The sequence below is a fragment of the Gorilla gorilla genome, chromosome 10, assembly GCF_029281585.2.
Source record: "Gorilla gorilla gorilla isolate KB3781 chromosome 10, NHGRI_mGorGor1-v2.1_pri, whole genome shotgun sequence".
Lineage (NCBI taxonomy): Eukaryota > Metazoa > Chordata > Mammalia > Primates > Hominidae > Gorilla > Gorilla gorilla.
In genome coordinates this window covers 70,171,516-70,199,026 of record NC_073234.2, presented here as the reverse complement: position 1 = coordinate 70,199,026, position 27,511 = coordinate 70,171,516, and the positions used below count along the sequence as shown (strand labels likewise).

The 27,511-nt window shown below is 45.1% G+C and overlaps 1 protein-coding gene and 1 long non-coding RNA gene across 11 annotated transcripts in view; one reads left to right on the top strand and one right to left on the bottom strand.

The window, feature by feature from the left end:
• LOC101136570 (uncharacterized) lies at nt 1-27,218 on the bottom strand. The gene is made up of 3 exons (XR_008670355.2): nt 26,600-27,218; nt 14,080-14,190; nt 1-2,309 (listed from the first exon to the last, which is right to left on the bottom strand). It is a non-coding gene; the product is annotated as an uncharacterized lncRNA (long non-coding RNA).
• Nucleotides 27,219-27,245: 27 nt separating this feature from the next.
• The window catches only part of DDX11 (DEAD/H-box helicase 11), a 30,923-nt gene continuing 30,657 nt past the window's right edge, over nt 27,246-27,511 (top strand). For 5 of the 10 annotated variants that reach the window (XR_010129344.1, XM_055357957.2, XM_055357949.2 and 2 more), the window contains exon 1: nt 27,376-27,496. The gene's annotated coding sequence lies outside the window, so the exon portion shown is untranslated. Of the gene's footprint in view, nt 27,497-27,511 lie in introns of all 10 variants that reach the window. The other 5 variants (XM_063694071.1, XM_055357951.2, XM_055357954.2 and 2 more) reach the window with 3 other exon arrangements.

Genomic DNA, 27,511 nt, shown 5'->3' with positions numbered 1-27,511 from the left:
GTGTATTATCTTTTTGATACGCTGTTGAATTTGGTTAGCTAGTATTTTGTTGAGGATTTTTGCATTGATGTTCATAAGGGATATTTATAAACATGTGTATGAAAAGTTTCAGACACTTGTTTGTTTCCCACTGAAATGTTGGTTCCAACAGATCTACTGCATTCCCAGTAGTGTTCCGTGGTATTGATATTCTAGAGTTTAGAAATCATTTCCCATGTAGATGAACGTTGAAGTTGTTCCCACGATGTTATTATTCAAGCAATACTAGCATGAACTTTTTTTTATTGTTATATTAAATTCTGGGGTACATGTGCAGGATGTGTAGGTTTGTTAAATAGGTAAACGTGTGCTATGGTGGTTTGCTGCACCTATCAACCCATCATCTAGGTATTAAGCCCAGCATGCATTAGTTATTTTTCCTGATGCTGTTCCTCCCACTGTCCCCAGAACGTTTTTAAATATGCCTCCTTATACACAATTGTGAAGGGTTCTCCGGGCTAGGTACCAAAAAGTAGACTTTCATCATGCATTCTAAACTTAACAGAGTGTGAAGTAAAACCACATTATAACCTTCTGTCCTGTCTTGACATTCATTCCAATCACTGTCCTTCCCAATTACAGGCTTTTGATGGCCATTATTTTAGTTCTATCTAGCCCAGAAATTAGAGGCTGTATTAGTTCGTTCTCACACGGCTATGAAGAGACTGGGTAATTTATTCAGGAAAGAGGTTTAATTGACTCACAGTTCTGCATGGCTGGGGAGGCAGGAAACTTACAATCACGATGGAAGGTGAAGAGGAAGCAAGGCGCCCTCTTTGCAAGGCAGCAGGTGGAAGAATTGCTAGCAAGAGCAGGGAAATCTCCCTTATAAAACCATGAGACCTCGTGAGAACTCACTATCATGAGGATGGCATGGAGGAAACCGCCCCCATGATCCAATTACCTCCACCTGATCTCTCCCTTGACACCTGGCATTAGGGGGATTACAATTCAAGATGAGATTTTGGGTGGGGACACAGCCAAACCATTATCAGAGGCTATGACTGCTATCATTTTATACAAACTGTTTAGACTTACATACATTCTTACATTTCTTTTTGCATGTCTGACCTTCCTTTGGGGCCCATCCACTTCTCTTCATTGCAGAGTCAGTTTTTAAAAGTTTCTTTAGTGCTCTTAAGTGAGCTCCCTTAGTTTTTGTTTGAAATGTTATTTACCGTCATTCTTGAAAGACCACTGTACTGGTGACTCAATTCTAGAGTGACAATTGTTTTCCCTTGGCACTTTGAAGATATTATATAGTATAGTTTTCTGGCTTTCTTTGTCGGTGTGAAGAAGCCTGGGGTCATTCTAATTTTTGTTCCTCTGTAGGTGATCTTTTTTCTCTAGGTGGTTTAAGATTTTCCTTTTTTTTCATTTATTTATTCACTTTTATTTTAAGTTCATTGGTACATGTGCAAGCTTGTTATCTAGGTAAACATGTGTCATGGGGGTTGGTTGTACAGATTATTTCATCACCCAGGTACTAAGCCTATTACTCAATAGTTATTCTTCCTGGTCCTCTTTCTCCTTCCACCCTCCACCACTTGATAGGCCCCAGTGTGTGTTGTTCCCCTCTATGTGTCCATGTGTTCTCATCATTTAGCTCCCACTTATAAGTGAGATCAAGCAGTATTTGGTTTTCTGTTCCTGTGTTAGTTTGCTAAATATAATCGACACTAGTTCCATCCATGTCCCTGAAAAATACATGATCTTGTTGTTTTTTTTATGGCTGCAAAGATTTTCAGTTGTGTTTTCAGTGCTCTACAGAAGTATAGAGAATGGTATCACAAACTCCCATGTGCCCATTCCCCAGCCACAGCAACTCACGCCACCCGTGTTTTTCTGTCTCCTTACTTACACTGTCTCCCTGCCAGGATTATTGTGAATCAGATCCCAGACTTCTTGTTGTTTCATCTATAACTACTTTGGTGCATATTTCTAAAATCATATTCTTTTAAAATTGAAACATTTTTAAAAATTGTAGTAGACAAATTATTGAGTAAAGTGCAAGCTAGGCATAAATTTCTAAGATAAAAGAGATCCCAAGATTGTGTAGAATAGAGAGGCCCTGAACAATTCATCCAGACACCAGAGATTGCCAGCTCACTCTCATTTACCCATCCTGACATCCAACCCTACCCATTTCAGAGGCTAAGCCATTTGTCCGAGGTCACAAAGAGAATGACTGGGAGAATCAGTAGAATTCCAATTCAGGGCTCTTCCCACAGCCCGTGTTCCGTACATTGTTCTTGAATCTTCCCAAAGTCCTGAGAAAGAAAAGAGGTAGGGAGTGGGAGTTGTGGCTATGGAGAAAGAGGAGTTGATATTTCCAATGTATATCAGAAGCAAACTTGAACTCACCTTTCACAGCCTTCCTTAGCACCAACAGCCAAACACAAATACCTGTGTTTTATACAGAATGCACTTCTGCCAACTCCCACTCTTGCTGTTTACACAAATTTGTTTCTTAATTATTGAAAACCTCCTGTGTGCCAGGTGATTCTCTAAGCCCTGGGGATGCTGCACTGAATTAAGCTGATGTCCCTGGCTTCATGCAACTTACATTCTAGCCAAGGAGAGGAAGCAAGCCCTCAACAAGGGCATACATGTCAGGGAAGCACCATGGAGAAAATAAAGCAAGGGGAGGGGCTGAGCGGTGTGTGAGGGTGAGGTGACACAGATGTCCTCTCCAATAAGGAGGCATTTCACCAGAGACCCGTGTTAAACTAAAGGACGCAAGAAGGTCAGAATTTACCTTAAACAGAGTTGATTTAAGCACAAACGTTGAGGACAGGCCTGTGTGGGAAGCCCAGATTCCACAGAATGGAAGTCTGTATTCCAAAGTGAAGTTTGGGATCCTTTATACAGAGGAAGCTTGGGAAAGCCTAGCAGAATTTCAACATCTTTCTGTGTAAGGTTTAATGCATCATTTAAATGATCTAATTAGTCCAGGTGGTCTTTTTCTTTGTGGAAAGGTAGATTAAACATTCCTCACTGAAGATTTAACAGTCTTGGCATCTCGGGTGTCATCTGGTCTTAGCAAGGTACATGACAATAAAGGAGTCAGTTAACCTGTAACAAAGATCTGGGTTCGGTAGTGGGCAAGGCCTGGTCTCTCGTCTCTCCTACTCATTCACAGAAGAAGAACAACGGGAAAGAGAGTTCTCCTTTAATCTGAGAAGCAGAATTGGAAACCGGTGGTGCGACTCAGTCTTGGGTCTTAATATCCTTCTGGGTGTAATAAACTTGGAGGGTGCTGAAACGGTATTTTCTTTGACACCTTGAAGGAAGGGAGAAAGGGAGCTCTATGGCTCTCTAAGGGAAGAGTCCTTGGCATGTTCAAGGATCAAGAAGCCAGTATGATGATCATGGAGGGAGCAGAAGGAAGAGCAGGAGATGAGATGAGAGAAGAGTAGTGGGGCCAGAATCCTCTTGGGTCTTCTAGGCACAGTCAAGATTGAGGGTTTTACTTTGAGTGGGATGGGAGCTCACTGAAGCACAGTTTTTAACTTCTCTAAGCAGGAAGAGAGGGGTGAACAGTGCTTGTGATAGGGTGTGAGGATAGTCAGTCCATTCTAGGACCAAGCAGAAATGGGTTACAAATTATTTGTTCCTGTTTTCCATGTAACAATTTCCTTCCTTTGATGTGGAGACAAAACAGAAAGAATGTTTGCTTTGGTAGATCATCTTCAGAGTCCCTCTGTGCTTAAGGAGGCGTATGCACATTGGAATGTCCTGACATGAGTGTCCAGGGCGCTGTTGTTGCCTTTTTTGTTGCAAACTCTTGTCCTTGAGGTGTTTGCCTTCTGATTTGAACCTAATCAGGGTATTGAATACTGTGGCTGCTACGAGATCATATTTTGCATAAGCTGCTTTTGAGAGAATGGTGAATGATTGATTCCTCAGAGAAAATGCCTAGCAGATCTCTGCAGATGGAGAATTCCTTATTTCCCATATGTGTCATTCCCAGTACTTTGTCTAGAGAATCAAGTATCGAACTAAACAATATTTCAGGGTCCTCTCTCTCCTCCTAGTCAGTGGTGAAATGGAAAAGCAGGGGCTCCAGAACCAGCCAGATCAGTTTCCATACCAGCTCTATGAGTCAGGACCCTGCAGACTTGGGCACGTGACTTCATCTCTAGGCCTTTCTTCGTCTGTGTCATGAGGGTAACAGCGCTGATCTTGAACACCGTTGTCATTATTGAATAAAAATGCACATAATGTGCTGAGCTTTGCTGGGCACATAGATGTCCCACAAGACAATTTCATTGCCTTGATTCGGGTGTCTAGGTGCGGGCGGGGGATGATATGGAGGGTGGCAGGTAGGGAGCGTCCTTATAGCTGTAGTCAGGGAAAACTGAAATAGTCAGTTGCTTCTCCGAGAGCAGCTGTGCCACCTCTGAAGCACCAGTAACTGGCAGGGCTGTCTGTCCCCTTTGGGCTGCAACCTGGCTTCAATTCTGACCCTGACATTGTGTGCTTCTGAAGCCTTCTCCTCTTGTTTTGACACCTGAAGTCCCCCTGTATATCCTAGACTTCTCAGTCTACCAGAGCATTCACCTTACTTTCTTCATCCCACCCTGCCTTTGATAATGATGCCTAAGTCCCCAAGACAAGAGGAAGTCTTCCCCAGAAAGGTACTATAGCAGCACTTATACCCATGTTTAATGTCCCAGAAACCTGGTATTCAAGTAATGCTTTCTCAAGGGTCTTATGTCTTTTCTGTTAGAGCTTCAGCCCCGTTCTTGTGTTCTGTTCTAAGTGAATGAAACGAACATGATGCTGTAGACACTGATGGGTTTGAAGGCCTAAAACGAACAAGTTTTGTTGAACAAAGATTCTTTCTCGTCTTTATCCTTTTCATGCTAAGGAATTTCCTGTCTCCATTTCTTCTGTTCCTACCCTACTCTGCACCCTCCTGATTCCCTAACGGGACCACTTTAACAGCCTCCCAACACCCTCTTCCTCTTCTCTATACGATTCTGCTCTTAGCAGCCAGATTCTCTTTAGAACATGCATGCTGGAACATGCCACTCCTTGCTTTAAACCCCTCAGCAGCTCCCTACTGCTCTTAGGGTCTCAGTCTGCTCCCATATTCTCACTCACCTGACTCAGAATGTCCTGACCTCTGAGGCCTCTCACCCTTAGCCTACACCACTTCCTGCCCCTGTGGGAACTGCAGTCACACTGGTACTTTCTATGACACAAAGAGACCCCCCACACACACCATGTGGAAGTCTTCTGCCCTTGCCCTGTGTGTTCGTAGGCTGGCTCTCAACTTCGGGTCTGAGCTGGAGCATCACCTTCTCAGAGAAACATCCCCTGATGGGCCTAAGGGCTCCTCCCCAGTCATTTGGTCTCAGAACTCCCCTCAACTTCCTCCCTTTTACTTAATTTGCATTTAACTGCTGATTTGTCTTTCCCCCACCAGAATGCTAACTTCTCAAGGGTGGGAATCTGTTTTTCTTGTCCTCCCCTGGATCCCCAGCCCCTAGCAGTGACTGGTAATAGTAAGTCCTCAATATATAGTTGCTGAATGAATTTATGATTACTTTTTATAACAGTGAAAGATTGCAAAGAATCTAATTATTCAGAAATAGGGTATTCACCAAAAAAATTATGATAGAATTAGTCAGATGTGGTGGCTCACACCTATAGTCCCAATGACTCAGGAGGCTGAGGTAGGAGTATCACCTGAGCCCAGAAGGTTGAGTCTGCAGTGAGATATGATCACGACATTATACTTTAGCCTGGTTGACTGATTGAGGCCCTGTTTTTTTTAAAAAAAAGTTATGGTAGAATCATGTGATTGCCTGTTATGCTGTATAGAGGAATATATTATGGAATGAAAAAAATTACTAGTCCTATTTTGTGAAAAAAAAATCTATCAACATTCGGTTGTTTTTTGTTGTTGTTTGTTTGTTTGTTTTTTTGGTTGCTGTTTTAAAAAAAGACTGCAAGGACAGCTACCAAATATTAGCAGTGTTATCTCTGGGGTGAGTGATTTTTCTTCTTTTCCTTAAAAAACATTGTGTATTAAGTATTTCCTACAGTGAAACAAGTATTGCTTTTATAGTGGAAACATGATTCTAAGCAGAGCTGTGCAATGCTGACCTGGCATGGGGTGGGAAGAAGGTGGTTAGGGAGGCAGTGCTTAGGGTCCAGAGTCTGAATTGGCCTCATTCTGGTTTCAGCTCTGGAAGGAGTGAAGAATGAGTCCCCGGAGCCCATCCAGTCCCTCATGGATGACATACTGAGGGCTCAGGAAGATGCCCCCTTGCAACCTGCCTCAGCTTCCAGGCTGAGTCACCTAAGCAGCTTCTTTCGGAAAGCCTCTTGTGCCACAGGCACACTCAGGAAGAAGTACACCTTCAATTGAACAAGAAATAATATGAATAAAAAATGTAAAGAATAAAAAATGCACTGCCACACTGGTGGGGCAGGAGGGTGAAAGTCGTGCCCCTCACAATAGGTAATGCCTATAAAAGGACAACTAAGGCCAGCACCAAATTTCACCTGCAGAAGGCGGGTCTGTCTCAACCCCAGCTGTCAGTCACTGTGAACCTTTAGAACTGGGGCTGAAGCTTCTTCCAGTTGCTTGCTCAGATGTCAGTGAGACCACTCCACAACAGATAAGGGGAGCTGTGTGTCAGGGAAGTCCCAGCCACTAGGACAAGCTGCACTCCAGGCAGACGTTTCTGTTCTTGTGCAAAGAACAGCGCAATCCATTCAAGTTCACAGGGGCAGGTGGCACTTGAAAATGTCAGGGTCCACTTGCAGGGCAGAAGTTAGCAGGGAAATCTTCCTGGGGGAGTGGGAGAGCCCAGCAGAGTTTAGCAGGAGGGAAGGGTGACATCGGGGCAATCCTCTGAGTCTCTCTTTCCTCCTCAGGAACTGTTCAGGAAGACCCTGCAGTCTCTCTGCAGGCTCATGGGAGCTTCCAGAACTGAAGCAACATACAGATCCAGGCCACTCTAAGCTCTGCCTGCATTTTCACAGGGCACATTCTTGTGTATATGTGTGTGTGTGTGTGTTTGGTGCATGTGTGTCTGTGTGTGTGTTCTCTTCTTAATAAAACCAGCAATCACTGGACTAGGTAGGGCCCACTCTAATCCACTGAGCTCCCCTTACCTTGGTAACATCTGAAAAGACCCTATTTTCAAACAAGGTCACATTCCGGGTTCTGAGTGGACATGAACTTTTTCATGTACATCTGGGAACAGAGCAGTCAAGGGTAGAAGAGATCAACCTGAGGATGAGGTTTGGATGCAGAGTTTTGAGAGAAGGGTGATCAGAGCTAGGGTCTAAGCAACATTGGTCTGCTCCCTTGGAGGAGAATTTTCCCTTTTTCCTTCTGCCCTTTAGCCAGTGCTGCGGCCACCTCCTCTCTCATAGCTGGCATTTAAAAGCCAAATGGATGCCACAACCTTCTAATGCATCTAGATATGCAGCTAAAATATTCAAAAAATTCCAGCAAGGTCAAAATAATCTCAGGCCTAGATTTGCCACCAGTGCCCTCTTCTGGGCAGCTTTATTTTATAGTAGTGTCACGAAACACTTGTTTGTCAATATATGTATTTGTGCACTAAGTGTCACCAGAAAATATATTTATGTCTGTTGGTTACAGCCTAAAAAGTTTAAGAAACCATGTTTAGATGTTTTCCCAGTCAGGAAAGGCCAAACTAAAAAGGGCTGTGTGTGTGTGTGTGTGTGTGTGTGTGTGTGTGTGTGTGTGTGTGTGTGTGTGAAAAAGAGAGATGGGGGCCCCCATTCCACTAAGAAGATGACAGAGGCTGTGCAGGTTTTTTCTCTGTGATCTCCCCTCCTCCTACAAATCATGCCCAGAGGAGGGATCTTGAGGACCTGCCCCTGCCTCCCCAGACCCATCTCCACACCCAGGCCATCCTGGGCAGAGGACAGCAGAGCTCACATCTCTGTGGAGAGCAGACTGGGCTCACTGCAGGCCTCTGTGTCATTGTTCATCTTCACTTCATAAGTCTCATTCTGAGACCTCTCCTGACACACCATGGCTATCTGGCTCTCCTGGGAAAAGCACTTACAACATTCAAGATAGAGAAAATCATCAGCAGCTGCCAACCCTCCTCCCCTTCCCTCAGCAAGTAAGGCATCACGCATGCACATATGCACACATGCACAAACACATGAACTTGTGTACACACACACAGGCACACACACACATGAACATGCATGCAATTTCTGTGGCCTCATTTTCTTGTGATGGCTGATGAAGCCATGACGCCATGGAAGTGTTAAGATTAGGGAGAGGGTTCCATGTGGGAGGATGTCTGGTGTGGATCCAAGGAGATCTGAGTCCTGACTCCAATTCACTTACCCTCTGGCCCAAGTCACTTAGCCCACCCCATGCCTCAGTTTCTCTTTCTATGAAATAGGAGTGACATATGCCCTGCCTGACTCAGAGGCCTGTTGTGAGTTACAAATAAAGCAACAGATAAGACGGCGCTTTGAGACTGGGAAAAGTCAGCTTTGACCTAAGGGTCCTGGGCTGTGCCATAAAGGGCAGGGTGGGCCTGTGAGGAGGCCCACCTGTGAGGGCCTGCCCTCCCACCCCTACCTGCAATAGCTGAGCCTTTGGGCATTAGTTTGGCACAGCTGAGATGTCTGTGGCATCCTATTTTGATGGTGCCCTTGATTCTGACACCAGCTCCCTGCAGTAAAGGCACAGAAAGAAAACCTCACCTAGGAGGGTTTGCTCTCCCAAGCAGAGGGCAGTGAGCCGGAGTCCCTACTGAGCCTGAATCCTTCCTGAACTCCAGACCTGCCTGTACCAGAACATGTCTTTCCCTATGGGGACACAGTCCTCTGCTCACTGGGTCCTGTCTTCTTCAGCTCTGAGCCATGAGCTCTTCCTTTTCCTGTTTGTGCTCAGCTCAGTGCCTCTCTCCATCTTTATCCTCAGACCCCAGAAGGCATTAAGGGAAGATCCCAGTCCATCTTCTTGGAGCTAAGAGCTGGATCAGTGCCCCTGGCTTTGAGGCAGGGTAGGGGCAGTTCTCTCTCAGGGAGGCCTGCAGATCGCCACCCGCCCCACGGTGGGAAGGAAAGATGACAGGTGGGAGCTCCAGGTGGATTGGGAGGGGAGGGAGATGGAGTGGGCTTTGGCAAGGCATGGGGGGATAAGCTTGAGATGCAGAGTTGCAGCGGGCAGGCAACAGCATTTCTGGAGACCACCAGGCACAGGACGTGCTGGCCTGTCCTCAGGACAAGCAATGCCAGGGCCTGAGCTGCCCTTACCCTTCAGGACGAGGCCCGGGAACTGGAATGTGGGCTATGCTTTTCTTCACCAAACTGAAGCTTGGCACCCTGAGTGTTGTTTGTACCAACTGCAGTAGGCAGACAGGGAACCAATGCTCCATGAGCACTGACTGTGTGCTGTGCACTGTACTGCGTGCTTTCTGTTTGTTTGTTTCATGGAGAGATGTATCTCTGGGGAGAGGGAAATCCCCTGAGAATCCCCCCTCTCCTCTAAAGCCCCCGCCACCCCAGGTTCTCTAAAAATCCCTCTCCCCTTATGTCACAGAGAATAAAGCTTCACAGGAAAATGCCCTTAGAAAGGGGGATTTAATTCACTCTGAGATGCTAAAGATGGCCACGGAGACCTCCTTAAGCAGAGGCTTTCAGGAGACCAACAGAGAAGAAGGCAGTGCAGGGACCCAGCGTGTCCTCAACTTTGGCTAAATAAACCTGTAATCGATTGAAACATGTCGCAGGCACTTTTTGGTTAACAACATCAACGGAGGCACAAGCACCAAAGTCCACCTGAAGAAGTTGGGTCTATCTACGAACCACTTGTGAGTCACTGTGAATATTCAGAACTGGGGGCTAAAGCTTATTCCAGTTGTCTGTCTGGATGTCAGTGAGGCCACTCCATAGTAGATTCTCCCACCTTTGGTTTAATGGGATGGACAACTTTGGATTAGGACTAAGGAGGTAGATTTGATCTTGGAAGATACCTTAGGCTTCTTGTCTCTTATCTCCCTAGGAAACTGTTGGCTGTCAGTATCTATACTAGGGGTAAGCCCAAGTGACAGAATAGTTCTGGAAGCATCTCCTTGAGTTTTCAGGAAAGGTTTCACTGACACAAGAAGAGAGTAGGGTGGCAGAGCAGCATCGGGTTTGGTTTTCAATTCCCTTTTCTATCTCCACACGTGTTGGGTGAAATTCACAGGGTTGCCACACTCCCATGGGTATATTTGGATTACGGATGAGAGCATAAGAAGGTGGGCTGTGGGATACATACAGTGGAGTGCTGCTGACTACAGCCCCCGTCGTGTAAGAAAGCACGTCAGATTGCCATAGAACAAGTTATGCTGTTGTTGGAATAACTGAAGTTCATTCTAATTTAGTTTTTAAAATCATTCTGAAACTTTGTCCCCCCTACCGCATAGTAGTTGAAGGGTACTCCATTTTCCCTTTTTCTGTCCTAACCAAGAAACAGAGCGTGCCTCAACTGTTCTGTGACCCCATCAGCTGCACAATTTGCCCTGCAGGCTGGAACCCAAGGTTACGCTTTGAACATTCCCAGACACCTACAAAGGTGTTTAGGTTGTTGCCCCAAACACTGCGAGGAACTGGCCAGGCCCTGAGCCAAATGCCTTAATCTCTCATCAACTCCATTCCCTGATCCTCGTGCTGCAGACCTCACTAGGTAGAGCACCTCTTTCCCTAACTGCCTATCTGGAGGAAATGGTGAAACCCAGTTTCTACCTAAGTTCTCATAATAAATGCTTTGATCTGATCACCCTGGCATCTAGTGCTTCTTTCTTTGGGATTCCAACTGTCCCATCTTGGGATGGCTTGGGGTACTCCCTTGTGGGTACTCCCCTGATGCCAGCAGTGGTACCCCAGATGCCACTGCTGAGGTGACTCCAGCTGTGAATTCACTGGAAAAGAACACAGGTATTCCTGACTAGTTCTTTATGCTCCTTCAAAGGTCAGAGCTCAATTTCCTTGCACCTGATTTCTCATCCACAAAATGGTATTTATAACACCTCTGTGGAACTGTCCTCCAATACCCTTCTTCCTTTTTAAAAAACCATGCATTTGGCTGCCTGGAATGGAGAACATGTTTTCCACCCTCCCTTGCAGCTAGGTGTGGCCACGTAACTAAGTTCTGACCAAGCAGTGGAAGGTAGAGTCCCATATGGCACTTTCAAGAAGTATTCTTAAAGAGCAAGGGCACATGCATTTCTGATCTGCCTGTCTTCTTCATGACTAGAATGAAACACGATGCCTGGGGCTAAACAGTGATCTTAAACCATCAGGAGGAAGTGATATATTAAAAGGTGGAGTGGCCAAAAGATAGAAAGAACCTAGATCACTTATGCTAGCAGAGCTATTCATCATTTTGCACAGTTTACCTTCAGACTTTGTTCATAAGGGGGCAAGGGAGTGTGAGTTTTCTATCACAGGCAAACCCAATCCTGAGGGATTGACTTAATCTATCAACATTGCTGTGAGGATTTAAGGAGATAATATAAAATCCTTAGCAGTTTTTCTGGCATGAAGTCAGAGGGCAACTTTTTTTTTTCTCAAAAGTAATGAAATATTAAGGCTATTGAAACTTGGTTCTGAGAACACTGAAAGATATGGAGACCATAGAACCTGTTTCCACATTGGCCAGAATGGACTGACATTACATCTTTGAAGTCGGTCATAATCAGAATGTTTTTCACTGCTTCTAAATTGTATGCACTATTGGATAAAACTGGAACAGTACATGGCCAGGCGCGGTGGCTCATGCCTGTAATCCCAGCACTCTGGGAGGCCGAGGCGGGCGGATCACGAGGTCAGGAGATCGAGACCATCCTGGCTAACATGGTGAAACCCCGTTTCTACTAAAAATACAAAAAAAAATGAGCCGGGCATGATGGCAAGTGCCTGTAGTCCCAGCTACTCGGGAGGCTGAGGCAAAAGAATGGTGTGAACCCAGGAGGCAGAGCTTGCAGTGAGCAGAGATCACGCCACTGCACTCCAGCCTGGGCAACAGAGAGAGACTCTGTCTCAAAAAAAACAAAAAAATAAAAAAAAACAAAAAACTATAACAGTACTGACTCCATGTTAGAGAAAAGCTTGTTTGCTTGAATACAGTTATTGCTTTTCCTGAGACTGTAGATTATTCATTAAAAACAGCCTCAGAAATACAGGACCTTCAGCAGACATAAAAGAAAAAACACTGACAAACAACTCTGGCAATGGGCTAAGTGGCTTGATAAGAATAGCCTGATGGTACCTGCAGAAGGTCATACAACATTGACCAAGAAAGCAGTGATTGCCTGCCTGCCTGCCTGCCTGAGACTTCACATGTTTCATAAGAATGCTCTGATCAGCCAGGTACAGTGGTTCAGACTGGTATTCCTAGCACTTCAGGAAGCTGAGGTAGGAGGATTGCTTGAGGCCAGGAGGATGAAACCAGCCTGTGCAAAAAAGCGAGACCCTGCCTATACACAAACAAAAATAATAATAATAATTAATAATAATAATAGCTAGGTATGGTGGTGCATGCCTGTCATCTTATCTACTCAGGAGGATCACTTGAGTCCAGGAGGTCAAGGCTGCACTGAGCCAAGATAACATCACTGTACTCCAGCCTGGGTGACAAAGTGAGACCCTGTATCTAAAAAGAGAGAGAGAGAAAAAGCTAAGGCTATTTTCAGGTTAGGTCAGGCTTAGTAACAAAAACTTTTTGTGAAATGCTTCGATCCTTGTTTGCCCTGCTCCTGATTTCCCTTAAAACCTCCCGGATCAGAGAGGTGGTCTTTGAAGATGAGTTCACAGCCTCCCTCGAGTTTTTGGCTTCCTGAATGTAGCTAACTTTCCCTTTCACCAACATTCGTCTCTAGACTTTTGGCTTTCAAGCAACAAGTGGCCTAGATCTGGGTTTGGTTACAAATTTTGGCAAGCCCAGCCAGAAGCCGTGTGCTCTGGGCTGTTTGCACCCTGTCAGCTCCCAACAGACAAAGCAATTGGTCACAGCTTCATACCAGGACTAACTCATCCCTATTGTTGGGAGGACTTCTTGGTTCCCAAGAGGTGGAGCAATTGATGGCGGCAGCAGGTCAGGGCTAACTCACTCACATTACCAGAGGTTAGCGGCAAATGCTCCGTGGCACTGGCTACTCATGGCAGAAGGGAACTGCAGAGACAGCCCCAAAGTCTGCCAAAGAGAGGCTGCCAAAACTCTTTCTACTTCAGGGAAACTTCCTCCTTTCCCCCATTCAACACTGACTGCCTACTTTTGCTTTTAGTTGGTGAAAGGAAACTAGCTTTATTTTTTTTATTTTTATTTTTTTTGAGATGGAGTCTCGCTCTGTCGCCCAGGCTGGTGTGCAGTGGCGCAATCTCGGCTCACTGCAAGCTCTGCCTACTGGGTTCATGCCATTCTCCTGCCTCAGCATCCTAGGAGAAGCTGGGACTACAGACGCCCACCACCATGCCCAGCTAATTTTTGTATTTTTAGTAGAGACGGGGTTTCACCTTGTTAGCCAGGATGGTCTCCATCTCCTGACCTCGTGATCCGCCCTCCTTGGCCTCCCAAAGTGCTGGGAAACTAGCTTTTTGGATGAGCTGATGAGCTGTACAACCAGGTAAGTCTACTGGGGTGCAAAGCAGTAGTCCACTTTCTTTACCATTTGAGCCTTTGGACCATTTGTGGTACCACTGGTAGAAGAAATGACTCACAGTGACTCCATACCAGTCTCTTCCTTTGTGAAAGCCTGGGTTGGAAAAGTGCTTCATTTGTTTTGGTTGTGTTTTGTTTGTGTCCACCATGGGAGGTTTTTTTCATCAATCCCCTCTCAGAGCCCGCTGTGGTTCATATTGGCTGACTGGTAAGCCTACAGTGATAACCCTATGACAAAAAAGATAATCTACTGCAATAAGGTGTGGCCAATGTACGTGATACATGAGGAAGATAGGTGGCCATTACATGGTTCTTTGAATTTAATGTTATACAGCTTGAACATTTCAATCTGAGATCAGGAAATTGGGACTGCATACCTTATATTCAAGCTTTTATGTTGGTACATAATTAGCATGTTTCCCAGAAAGGTTGCTGGCTGATGGTGCAAACAGGACCATATCAGGTAAAATCTCCTCACTCTCCATTACCTGAGGAGGAAAAGAAGGAGATAGGATAATCTTGTCAACTATAAACCCTCCACAGGCAAATGATGCTGAGGCTTTGCAGGTGCCTGTCCCATTGCAGCCTGCTCTGGTGCCTGTGCAGGCTCCCATGGAGGCCCCAGCTGCAGTACCAGCACAGTACCCTGAGTTGCCCCATCTCTGCCCCCTCCACCATAGGATTATCCAGATAATACAGACTTACAGGGTGTGGTGGCCCCTCCTCATTTTAAAAGTAGCCAAGAAATAGGCTCCCCTTTTAAGACCTGACAAGGCAACTAAATTTGACCACAGCGTACACCCTCATGCGGCAGAACAATTTCTGTTATGCAAATTCCCCGCTGGAGGATTAAATGCACAGGGCCATACTCCTGGGCTATTTTGGTTATTCACCATTTTCTATCTTTGACTAAGTTAATTGAAAAATATTCAAGTCCATCCTATAGGGATGATCCATAGGACATGACTGAAATATTCACCAGTATTTTTTCTATTCATCATTCCACAATAGCAGGTGTACAAGCATTATTAAATTTTATGATGAAAGGGGGTTATTTTTAGACAAGACTAATGATGGAGCCAGAAGGCTATACCAGGAAGACCCTGCTGGGTCCTCCAACATCCCAGAGGCAATTTCCTTAGTGAAATGCAAATGAAACCTAATAATGAGGTTATATCTTGACTGTAGGATTACTCCTAAGAAAGGGAGTACCTAAGCAGCAAAGCCTCAATAAAAAACATCCATGACCTCTGGTAGGAGGCCAGTGAAAACCCAGCCGCTTGGTTGGAACAAGTGTATCAGGCTTACAGAAAATATTCAGATATTGATCCAGAGGCTCTGGAACATGTTTGGGTCATAAATATAACTTTCATCAGCCAAAGTGCTTCTGACATTAACAGAAAATTAGAAAAGCAGGAAGGGACTGTTGGAATGAACCCTTCCCAGTTTACAGATATTGCTTACAAAGACTTCAATGCTAGAGAAACAAGAAAAGCTAGACAGGCAACCATTTTCGTGGAGACTGTTCAAAAAGGTGGAAGAATGAGGGGTGAAATAGAAAGGAATCCCTAGACAAGGACCAGTGTGCCTACAGTGGGGAAATCTGGACATGAGAAGTATGCCCCCCTAAGCTACAGAGAAAAGATGGTAATAAAAAAGACGAGGGAGAGGAAAAGGGAAATATACGCCAAAGAAGGAGATGGTGGAGCAGGATTGTGACTCTGATGAAGACTGATGGGGCACAGGGACTCCGCCTGATTTAACAGAGCAACAATAATTTCCCTACAGGAGCCCTGGGTACAAGCGACAGTGGGGAACAAAATGACTGGCTTATTGGTTGATACTGTAGCAATGTTTCCAGCCAAGGCTGGAGTCACTGGGAAGTTACAACAGAGACTCTTTCTTAAGCCCTAAGAATAAAAATTGAGGGATATAAGATTGAGGTATAGCTTTCTGTATATGCCACATTGCCCTATTCCATTGTTGGGCCAAGATTTATTATGTAAATTAAATGCCCAAGTCACTTTTGCTCCCGAGAAACAACATCTAAGAATCCAGGTATCACCCAAACATGTCCTATGCCTACAGGCACTGGTGATTCAGCCAGAGAAAAGAACTCAAGAACCATTCCTGCTGGAAGTCTACAACAGAGGGAGTAGCACTGTTTGGGAAGACAAGGGAACCTGAACTAGCAGTCAAAGCTCAGCCTGTGCACGTTGAATTTAAAAAAGCATTAATTCCACATAAAAACAACACTGCTTAAAAGGTAAAGAATTAGAAGTCATACAGGGGGATTACACAGGTTTCTAAAGCACAGACTTATTCGATCATGACAGTCTCAATACAATACCACTATCTTGCCAGTGAAGAAACCAAACTCCAATTAGTATCAATTTGTGCAAATTTGAGAGCTATTAATGACATCGTTCAAGATACCCACCCAATCGTGGCTAACCCATATACCCCACTTACAGCTACCCCAGGGGATTATGGCTGGTTCTCAGCATAGGAATTAAAGGATGCTTTTGTTCAGTGTCTACTAATTGAGGAGAAAGCCCAGTTGTTTTTGCACTTGAATGGCAAGATCTGGAGACTAGGGCAAACTTCCAAAACTGCTAGACTGTACTGCCCAAATATTTAAGTATTCCTTTACCATTTTTGAAAAAAATCGTACTAAAAGATTTGAGAAGCTTGCAATTAAACAGGGGAATGCTATTACATTGCATGGGTAATTTATTCATTGCTAGCCCCACTTATGAAGACTGTTTATACCAGTTTTTGATTGTTTTGAAACAAGGTCTCACTCTGCCACCCATGCTAGAGTGCAGTGGTATGATCATGGGTCACTGCAGCCTTGCCCTCCTAGGCTCAAGCGAGCTTCCCACCTTAGCCTCCCAAGTAGCTGGGATTGCATGTGTGTGCCACTGCACATGGCTAATTTTTAAAATTTATTTGTTGTAGAGATGGAGTCTCACAGTGTTGTCCAGGCTGGCCTTGAACTTTTGTGCTTAAGCGATCCTTCAACTGTGGCCTCCCAAAGTGTCTGGATTACAGGCGTGAGCCACCGCACCCAGCCAATACTAGTTTTAAACAGCCTAGTGGAATTGGATCATAAAGTATCTCTTTGCAAATATGCAAAGAGCAGGTAGTCTATTCAGGGGTTTGCCTGCAATAAGGTAGGCAGAGTCTGATGCCTGACAGGTAACAAGCAATAGCCACTATCGAGGCTCTCAAAAATCAGATAACTAAAAGGAGTCTTAGGTATAGTTGGCTTTTGTCACCTTTGATCCCTAATTTTGGTCTCCTAGTAAAGCACTTATCTGAGGCATTTAAAATGTCAGAGTCAGAACCTTTATATTAGACAGTGGAATGCCAACAGTCATTCAATAACATTAAAGAAAAACTAAGGAAATTCTTTATGGGCCCCCAAGATGTTTACCCTAAGATAGTTACGTTGAATTTCACCCTGACCATGTAAATTGATGGCTTATCTTCACAGGCATGGAACAAGAGACATAAGTCATCCCTCTTCTCACCTGAGACAAATGCATATCTGATTGCTCCCCCTGCCTGTTTATCTTATGTAAAAATGCAGGTTCATTGAACTAGATGAATGTTTAAGTGACTGTTCCCCTACCCTCTTACATGTGAAGGCTAATCAAAGACTCAAAAGAATGCAACTGCTTGCCTCTTATCTACCCATACCCTTTTAAAAATGTATCTTCCTCTTTCAATACCTGGCCTTTTCCCTTTAAATATTGGGATCCCAAGACCCTCTTTGGAAAAAGCATGAAACACAATGTTTCCTGTGGATCTACGTTCTTTCCTGGACATGTCCTCAACCTCAGCAAATAAACCTAAAATGATCAGGACTCACCTTGGTCGTTTTTCTTTAGTTTACATTTCCTAAGCTACAGACCTGTGCAGCACATGACTATACTGAATACTGTGGGCAACTTCAACATGATGGTATCTGTGTCTCCAAATGTCTCAACAAAGAAAAGGTACAGTAAACATATGGTTTGAAAGATAAAAGTGGTATGCCTCTAAAGGGCACTAAAGGGCACTATAGCATTATAGTATTTATATGTCTTTGTCCAGGGTTCCTGGCTCATAACTTCTATAGCCCTCATTATAGTCTTGTTATAGTGCTGGGACACTTTAGGCTCAGAAAACAGACTCTCTCTGTCTCTGACTTTCTCCTGCCCTCCTTTCACCTGCCCAAGGCAGGACTCTGCACATCATAAGATCCTCATTCCAGAGAGGGTCCTGCCCATCCTTAGGAGGTGGGAATGCTGCACAGAGAGGCCAAGAATCTGGATAAGCCTTGGTGGGTTTTCCCATCTCAGACAACTAGTGTTAGATCATCCCTTCTGGTCCAGTTGTATTTGTACATGGTTGTCAATCATGTCTACCCAATGATGTCTCCATTGAAGGCTCAAGAGGACAGGGCTCAGGGAGCTTCCAGAAAGCTGAACACGTGGAGGCTGACAAAACTCTTCCGTATGCCAGGAGGGTGGCACACCCCAACTCCACAGAAGCTCCTGGGTTAGGGACCCCTCCAGACTCACCCTATGTATCTCTTCATCTGGCTGTTTATTTGTATCATGCAAAATACCCTTTGTAATAAACCAGTAAACATAAGTGTTTCCCTGAGTTGTGTGAGCACTCTAGCAAATTAATCAAACACAAAGAAGAGGTCATAGGAACCCCAACTTGAAGCTGGTGGGTCAGATGTTCTACAGACCTGGACTTGCTATCTTGGGAAGGAGGGGACAGTCTTGGGAGACTGAGCCTACAACCTGTGGGATCTGATGCTATCTCCAGGTAGGCGGTGTCACAATTGAACTGGAGGACACCTAGCTAGTGTCCCCTCCAGAACTGCTTGCTTGCTTGGTGTGTGGGGAGAAATTCCCCTGTATGTGGTCATAGAAGTCTTCCATGTTGATGGTTGCTGTGGTGTGAGAGCAGAAGAAAAATACATTGGAGGTGGTTTTTCCACACACAGGCACTTACTATGAATGGAGCTTGCAGGACTGGAAGTTGCTCTGGGTGAGTCAGGGAGTGTGTATTGCGTGCAGGTGAAAGCCTAGGACATTACTGCACACTGTTGTGGACTTTATAAACAGTGGACACTTAGGCTACACTAAATTTGTTAAAATATTGTTCTTTCTTCAGTAAATTAACCTTAGGTTTCTGTGTCTCTTTCACTTTATAAACCTTTTAATTTTTTAAACTTTTTGACTCTTGTAATAACGCTTAGTTTAAAACACAACTGTACAGCTTTTCTTTATAAGCTTTTTTCTATTTAAAAAAATTTTTTTGTTTTTAAACTTTTCTGTTAAAAATTAAGACACAAACACACACATTAGCTCAGGCCTAAACAGGGTCAGGATCATCAATATCACTGTCTTCCACGTGTTGTCCCACTGGAAGGTCTTCAGGGGCAGTAACACATATGAAGCTGCCGCATCTTATGGTAACAATGCTTCCTTCTGGGATATTTCCTGAAGGATCTTGGCTGAATCTGCTTTTCAGTCAGCTTCGTTTTTGGAAAGCAGAGGCCGGGCATGGTGGCTCACACCTGTAATCCCCATACTTTGGGAGGACAAGGTAGAAGGATCACATATAGCCAGGAGTTCAAGACCAGTTTAGACAACAGAGCAAGAACCTGTCTCTACAAAAAGTAAAGATAAAAAAAATCAGTCGGGTGTGATAGTGTGCATCTGTTGTCCAGCTACTTGGGGGACTAAGGTGAGAGGATGGCATGAGCCCAGTTCAACACTTTAGTGAGCTATGATTATGCCGCTGCAGTCCAGCCCGGGCAACAGAGCGAGACTCTGTCTCAAAAACAAAACAAAACTAGAAAGAGTACACTCTAAAATAATAATAAAAGTATTGTAAACACATAAACCAGTAACAGTCATTTATGATCATTATCAAGTATTGTGTACTGTATGTAACTCTCCAAGCTATACTCTTATACACTGGCAACTCAGGTTTGCTTGTACCAGGACCACCACAAACATGTGAGTCATGCGTTGTGCTACCATGTTATGATAGTTACTATGCCACTAGGTCACAGAAATTGCTCAGCTCTGTTATAATCTATGGAACCACCTTCCTATATGCAGTCTGTTGTTGGCTGAAATATCGTTATGCAGCCCGTTATGCCAACTGTGCATTGGCATTTGTCCACTTGGTCTTCAGCCTAGCTTTGTACTTTGTCTTTGACATTTTGGCTTCCACTGCAATTTACTTCAGGCTTAGACTCCTTGAGGATCTCTCCAAACCTGCCATGGTCTGTTTCTTGCCACCAGTCCCTAGCTGCACATTCTTAGGGCAGCTGCCCCAGCTTAGTCTGATTTATGGGGCCCCTTATCTCATAACTTTTAGAATCTTGACCAAGTCAGGCTACCCGGCAGGAGGAAATGTCAAAGGCAGAGGCAAAAGTGGCCCTCTCACTTTATCTGTATCTCCAGGGTCTTCCTTTGCATGGTCTCCTTTCCTTCCACCCTCAAGTCCATTCCTCTCCTGTTTCTCTCCGCCCCTCCAGGTTTCCTCCTTTAACCGCATCACCTAGAGTCATCTTCACCGTGCAAAGTGGTTTTGTTCAAACTAATGTATTAACACTCAACTCAGTGCAGTTGCCCTTTGAATGATCACACCCAGGAGACTTTTTTCTAATTAGTGTTCACCTTGACTGTACTATATTTCAGTGTTGATCATTTTGTCCTTTGGCTCAGATAGCTGTAAACTGCCTTCTATTTCACTGATTCATCATTCTCTCATCTTCCTTTCCCATCTTCAAATGTGGACATTTCTTAAAGGTCATTCTCTGTTCCTCATTTTTTTTCAAAAACTTTTAATAAAATATACATAATAAAATGTACCTTAACCCTGTTCAAATGTACACTTCATTCATGTTGAACATACTCGCATTGTTGTGCGACCAGTCTCCAGAACTTTTCCTCTTGCAAAACTGAAATTCTTACACCCGTAAAACAACTCCCTATTTGCCCTTCCCCCAGCCCCTGACAATCACTCTTCTACTTTCTGTCTCTATGAATCTGACTACTCTAGCAACCTCATGTAAGTAGAATAATACAGTATTTGTCTTTTGACTGGCTTTTTCACTGAGTATAATGTGATGGTTAATTTTATGGTCAACTTGGCTGAGCCACTGTACCCATACATTTGGCCAACATTATTCTGGGTGTTTCTGTGAAGGTGTTTTTTGGATGAGATTAACAATTAAATCAATGGACTCTAAGTAAAGCAGATTACCCTCCGTAATGTGGGTGGACCTCATCCAATTAGGTGAAGACCTTACTAGAGCAAAGACTGACTTCCCCTGAACAAGGAGTTGTGCCAGCAGACTACCTTTGGCCTTGAATCATAACTCTTCCCTAGGTCTCCAGCCTGCCAGCCAATACAATCAGATTTTCACTCACCAGTCCTCCACAACTGCATGAGCTAATTCTTTAAGCCTCTTTTTCGCTCTGTGTAGACACACACACACACACACACACACCCTGCTGGTTGTTTCTCTGGAGAACCCTAATACAAATAATAGCCTCAGGGCTCATCCATGTCGTAGCATGTGTCAGAACTTCCTTCCAAGACTGAATCATATTCCATTGTATGTATATACCACACTTTATCCACTCATCTGTCAATAGACACTTGGGTTGCTTCTACCTTTTGGCTGTTGCGAATAATGCTGTTATAAACACAGGTGTGCAAAAATGTCTTCAAGACACTGCTTTTACTTCTGTTGTTTACAAACCCAGATGTGAAATTGTTGGATCATATGGTAATTCTATTTTTAATTTTTTTCCATAGCGGCTACACCATTTTACATTCCCACCAGCCATGTACAAAAGTTCTAATTTCTCTATATCCTTGCCATCATTTATTTTTTGTTTTGCTCCTTTTGGGTTGAGGTTTTTTCTTTCTTCTTTTTTTTTGAGACAGGGTCTTGCTCTGTCACCCAGGCTGGAGTGCAGTGGTGCAATTATAGCTCACTACAGCCTTGAACTCCTGGGCTCACACAATCCTCCTACCTCAGCCTCTTGGGTAGCTGGGACTACAGGTGTGTGCCACGATTCCCCCCTAATATTTTTTTAAATTTTTTGCAGAGATCTGCTCTCACTATGTTACACACGATGGTCTTGAACACCTGCCCTCAAGTTATCCTCTTGCTTCAGCTTCCCAAAGTGCTGGAATTGCAAGTATAAGCCACTGTGCCTGGCTGTGTGTGTGTGTGTGTGTGTGTGTGTGTGTGTGTAATAGTAGCCATCCCAGTGGATTGCAGTGGTACCTCATCGTGGCTTTGAGTTGCATTTTCCCAGTGACTGGGATGTCGAGCATCTTTTCATGTGCCTGTGGGCCATTTGCACATCTTTTTTGGAGAAATATCTATTTAAGTATTTTGCCCATTTTTTTAATCAGATTGTTTTCATGTTGCTGAGATATAGAAGTTCTTTATATATTCTGGTTATTAACCCCTTATCAGATAGATGATTTACAAATACTTGCTCCCATTCTGTAGGTTGCCTTTTCACTCTGTTGATCCTGTCCTTCAATGCACAGAAGTTGTAACTTTTGTTGTTGTCCAATTCATCTATTTTTATGTTATTTTACAAATCCCTCGACTCATCATCAATTTTTTTGTTGCCTGTGCTTTTTGGTGTCATAGCCAAGGAATCATTGCCAAATGCAATGTCATAAAGCTTTTCCCCTGTTTTCTTCTACCAGTTTTATAGTTTTATAGCTTTTAACTTTAATTTTTAATTTTAACTTCATTTTAACTTTAGAAAATCCATCTTAAGTTAATTTGGATATGTTGTATAAGACAAGGATCCTACTTCATTCTTTTATATGTGGATACCTCCTTCTTTTTGGAAACTTTTCCTTTCAGTAATCTTACTACCTCCATAGCTTTAGTTTAGATGTTTTTTGTTGTTGTTGTTGTTTCCCAGGGGTGATCAAATCCATATATCCAGCTTTTACCACCTTCCTGATTTCTAGTCCCCCCATTTTCAAACACCACTGAAAATTTAGTTTGACTAAGTACATCAACCTATTATGTGAAGAAACACCACGTCCCACCCCCACTACGGTGTGGCTTAATGAGCTAAAGTAATATATCAAGATAGACATAATAATCCAAGAAACTGGGGTTCAGAGAAGTAAATATTATTAGGGTGCATCTTGCACTGTTCCAGAGTGAGGCATATAGGGTTTTGGGGACAGAACAATCTAGTCTCTAATAATGTTTTCTCTTATAGCACAGGCACATTTCATGAGCCTTTCCCACTACCTAAGTGTTCCAGTTTGGATGTGGCTTGTTTGGCCTCACTAAGTCTCATGTTGAAATCTGATTTCCAGTGTTGGAGGTGGCGTCTGGTGGGCAATGTTTGGATCATGGGGGTACATCCCTCACGAAAGGCTTGCTGCCCTTATGGCAGAAGTGACTCAGTTCTCACTCTTAGTTCCCGAGAGAATTGCTTGTTGAAAACAAACTTGTACCTCCTACATGCTCTCCTTCTAGAAGAGGATCTAAGGAAATTTATAATAAAAGCAGAGGAACGCTGAAACCAAACCCAATTCATATCAGTAATAGCTACCATTTGTTAAGCTTCCACAATGACATGTAAGATGTTAAGCCCTTTATGTTACCAGGATTATCTCATTTATCTCATAAGAATTCTAGAACATAGGTCCTATTATTACCTTTATTTTATTCGTGAGAAAAGCAGAGACTCAGAAGGCTTAAGTCATAGGCCAAGGTCATCCAGCCAGTTGAATGGTGGAGTGGGGAATATCTGGATCCAGGCAGTCAGACTTTTTTTTTTTTGAGACGGAGTCTCGCTCTGTCACCCAGGCTGGAGTGCAGTGCCGTGATCTCGGCTCACTGCAAGCTCCGCCTGCCAGGTTCATGCCATTCTCCTGCCTCAGCCTCCCAAGTAGCTGGGACTACAGGCGCCCACCACCACGCCCGGCTAATTTTTTTTTTTTTTTTTTTTGTATTTTTAGTAGAGACGGGGTTTCACCGTGTTAGCCAGGATGGTCTCGATCTCCAGACCTCGTGATCTGCCCGCCAGGCAGTCAGACTTTATTAGAACATGCACTTAAAATTAGCAAGAAGGAATGAGAACAACAACAACAAAATTAAAAAATGCTTGCTGAAGAAAACTAAAACAATGTACAATATTTAGCCCTGAGATCACTAGCAGTGAAGGCAAAGAAGAATGCATAATGGGTTTCTATAGCTCTCACTGTCCGGTTATAGAAAATATTTCTACATTAGTACAAGCACTTTTCTTCCTAAGCCCTGAGTTTTGAGAGTTTATCAAGAAGGCCTCTGAGTTCATTCAATTAATGGCATCATCTAAGGCTGTTTAATAACAAATGCAGAGGTAGTCCACATAAGGAACTTTTGCCTTTACCTTTGAGACAAAGCCCAGGGCCTCACGTTAGGAGTACAGCTCTCTAAATATAAGCCTCCAGGACAGAAGCGAGGGGAGGATGGAGGGACACAATGCAGATTTACGGCCTGGTGGGTACGGCCTTTGTCCTCTCCATGTCTATTGTCACTCTTGAGGTCCAAGCCTCTACTGCACTGCCTGGTTTACTGCACAACCCAACTTGGCTGCTTGCTTGTGGTCTCTCCCCACCAAACCATCCTTCACACTGCTTCCAGCTTAATATTTCCAAGACACTGCATTTGCAAATCCACTCCTCTGTTTAAAAATGTTTCAGTGACTTGCAACTTGTCTATAGTGTGAAGTATAAATTTATTAGCTTGTTGTTTAAAGCCTTCTACAACCAGACCCCGACCGACCTTCACGTCCTATTGAGAGGTGACAGCCTGCTGGCAGCCCTCGAAGCCCTGGCTCGCTCTTGGCGCCTCCTCGGCCTTGGCACCCACTCTGGCCGCGCTTGAGGAGCCCCTCAGCCCGCAGCTGCACTGTAGGAGCCCCTTTCTGGGCTGGCCAAGGCCGGAGCCAGCTCCCTCAGCTTGCAGGGAGGTGTGGAGGGAGAGGCGCAGGCGGGAACCGGGGCTGCGCTCGGCGCTTGCGGGCCAGCGCGAGTTCCCGGTGGGCGTGGGCTCGGCGGGCCCCGCACTGGGAGCGGCCGGCCCGCCAGCCCCGGGCAGTGAGGGGTTTAGTACCTGGGCCAGCAGCTGCCGTGCTCCATTTCTCGCCGGGCCTTAGCTGCCTCCCCGCGGGGCAGGGCTCGGGACCTGCAGCCCACCATGACTGAGCAGCCCGCCATGACTGAGCCGCCCGCCGGTGCCCCAGCCATGGGCTCCTACGCGGCCGGAGCCTCCCCGACGAGCGCCGCCCCCTAATCCACGGTGCCCAGTCCCATCAACCCCCAAAGGGCTGAGGAGTGCCGGTGCACAGCGCGGGATTGGCAGGCAGCTCCACCTGCTGCCACCTGCTGCCCCCTGCCGCATCCACTTCGTGAAGCCAGCTGAGTTCCTAAGTCTAGTGGGGACTTGGAGAACCTTTAATGTTTAGCTAACTGATTGTAAATACACCAATCGGCACTCTGTATCTAGCTCAAGGTTTGTAAACACACCAATCAGCACCCTGTATCTAGCACAGGGTTTGTGAATGAACCAATCGGCACTCTGTATCTAGTTAATCTGGTGGGGACTTGGAGAACCTTTGTCTAGCTAAGGGATTGTGAATGCACCAATCGGCACTCTGTATCTAGCTCAAAGTTTGTAAATGCACCAATCAGCACTCTGTGTCTAGCTCACGGTTTGTAAATACACCAATCAACACTCTGTATCTAGCTAATCTAGTGGTGACCTGGAGAACTTTTGTGTCTAGCTCAGGGATTATAAACGCACCAATCAGCACCCTGTCAAAACGGATCAATCAGCTCTCTGTAAAACAGACCAATCAGCAGGATGTGGGTGGGGCCAGAGAAGAGAATAAACACAAGCTGCCCTAAGCCAGCAGCGGTAACTCACTGGGATTCTCTTACCACAGTATGGAAGCTTTGTTCTTTTTGTTTTTTAGGTCTGCACTGCCTTTACGAGCTGTAACACTCACTGCAAATGTCCACAGCTTCACTCCTGAAGCTAGTGAGAGCACGAACCCACCGAGGTGAACGAGCAACTCCAGTACATGCCGTCTTATAAAGCTGTAATACTCAGGCGAAGGTCTGCAGCTTCACTCCTGAGCCAGCAAGACCACAAACCCACCAGAAGGAAAAAACTCCGAACCCATCAGAACATCTGAGGGAACAAACTCCAGACACACCGCCTTTAAAAACTAACACCGCGAGGGTCTGCAGCTTCAGTCTTGCGTTAGCGAGACCAAGAACCCATCAATTCTGGACACACTATCAACTTTGTTTCTCCAAGGGTGCTTCTTAAACTGGATGATTCACACCCTAGGAGTGTGTGTGTAGGATGGGGTTTGAAGCAGTAGGGTAAAAAACCTAGCGTACGTTCTATTCCAGAGGTGTCAATTTACCAGACAACAGTTATTTTAAAACTTTTTTATGCAAAAACATGTCATAGGGTGGAATGCAACATTTTTATGGGCCTGTGGGCCATTGGTATACATCTTTGGAGAAATGGCTATTTAAGTACTCTGCCCATTAATTCTAAACTTAAAACTAAGACTTCAAAGACCCTCTAAGGATTTTGCTGGGCCACATCCCAAGATCCTGAAGAGTATTACTTACTCGCCCTCTCCAAACTGCCGAAGTCGGAAGCAGGTGACAAAAAAGCTGACCCTGGAATCACCTTTTGTAAATTTCCCACCTCCAAGCTTTTCGATAGTTTGTAACACTGGCTCCTCTCCCAAAAGCCTTTCCTTCAAGTCCCAGCAACTCTCCCTGACCCTGCTGGGAAGGCGCACCAATTACCTGTCATTCCAGGAAAGCTCATAGCATAAGATGATCCCATTGGTCATCTCCCAGAACCAGACTTTCTGAAAAGTCCTTAAGGACCAGCTAGTCCAATCCCTCACTGAATAAAGGAGAAGCAAAGTCTAGGGAGGTGAGGTGATTCGTTGTCCTCCTAATTAGCAGGTGAGCTCCTGGCAGGGCTGGGGTTTCATCTTCTGGGCTCTCTGCAAGGTCGTGTCCGGCACGGGCCAGGAACAATTTCATAAACTCGTCATCTAGACGGCCTTTGACTGACACCATCTCTCCGTGTGGAGGAGCCGCTGGGGTGCATGGGGCAGGTGTCGTCCGTTTTAGAGGTAAAATAACACAGCTGCAGACCTCCAGAGGCCGACTAGAGCCGGGGTCAGAAAACAGGTTTTCCCTCTCGGCGACAGCGCCCAGGGGACGGGCATTAGAACATCGGCTGATGTTTCATCTGGTCAGGGAACCATCCAGCGCTTAGTACACCTGGCGCTAATCGGCGGGGATTAATCTCACACCCCGCAGCTGGCGGAAAGCAGCGGGAGGAGGCACCTAGCCCTGGGGTTGAGATCCCAGTTCCCGCGTGCGCAAACCACGCCCCTGTAGATTCTGGCTGCTGCGTGTTCGCGCGCGTCCCGGAGTGCGCATGCGCAGCGGCGGGGGTTGTTCCGGCAGCCTTTCACGGAGGGGACCCGCCAGTTTCAAACTCAGTGGCGTTTGCCCTGATTCCCGGGGCGTGGCTTTCAGCGTAGCAATTCTGCCGGCGAAGAAGGTGAGCGCAGTGCTGTGTGGCAGCAGAGCTCCTTAGGACGAGGAGCAGCGGGACGAGGAAGGGCAGACTAGTGAAATCGCAAACTGGGCGTCTGTTCCGGCGCCGGACCCCTGCTTGCAAAGGTGGGTGGCCCGTCC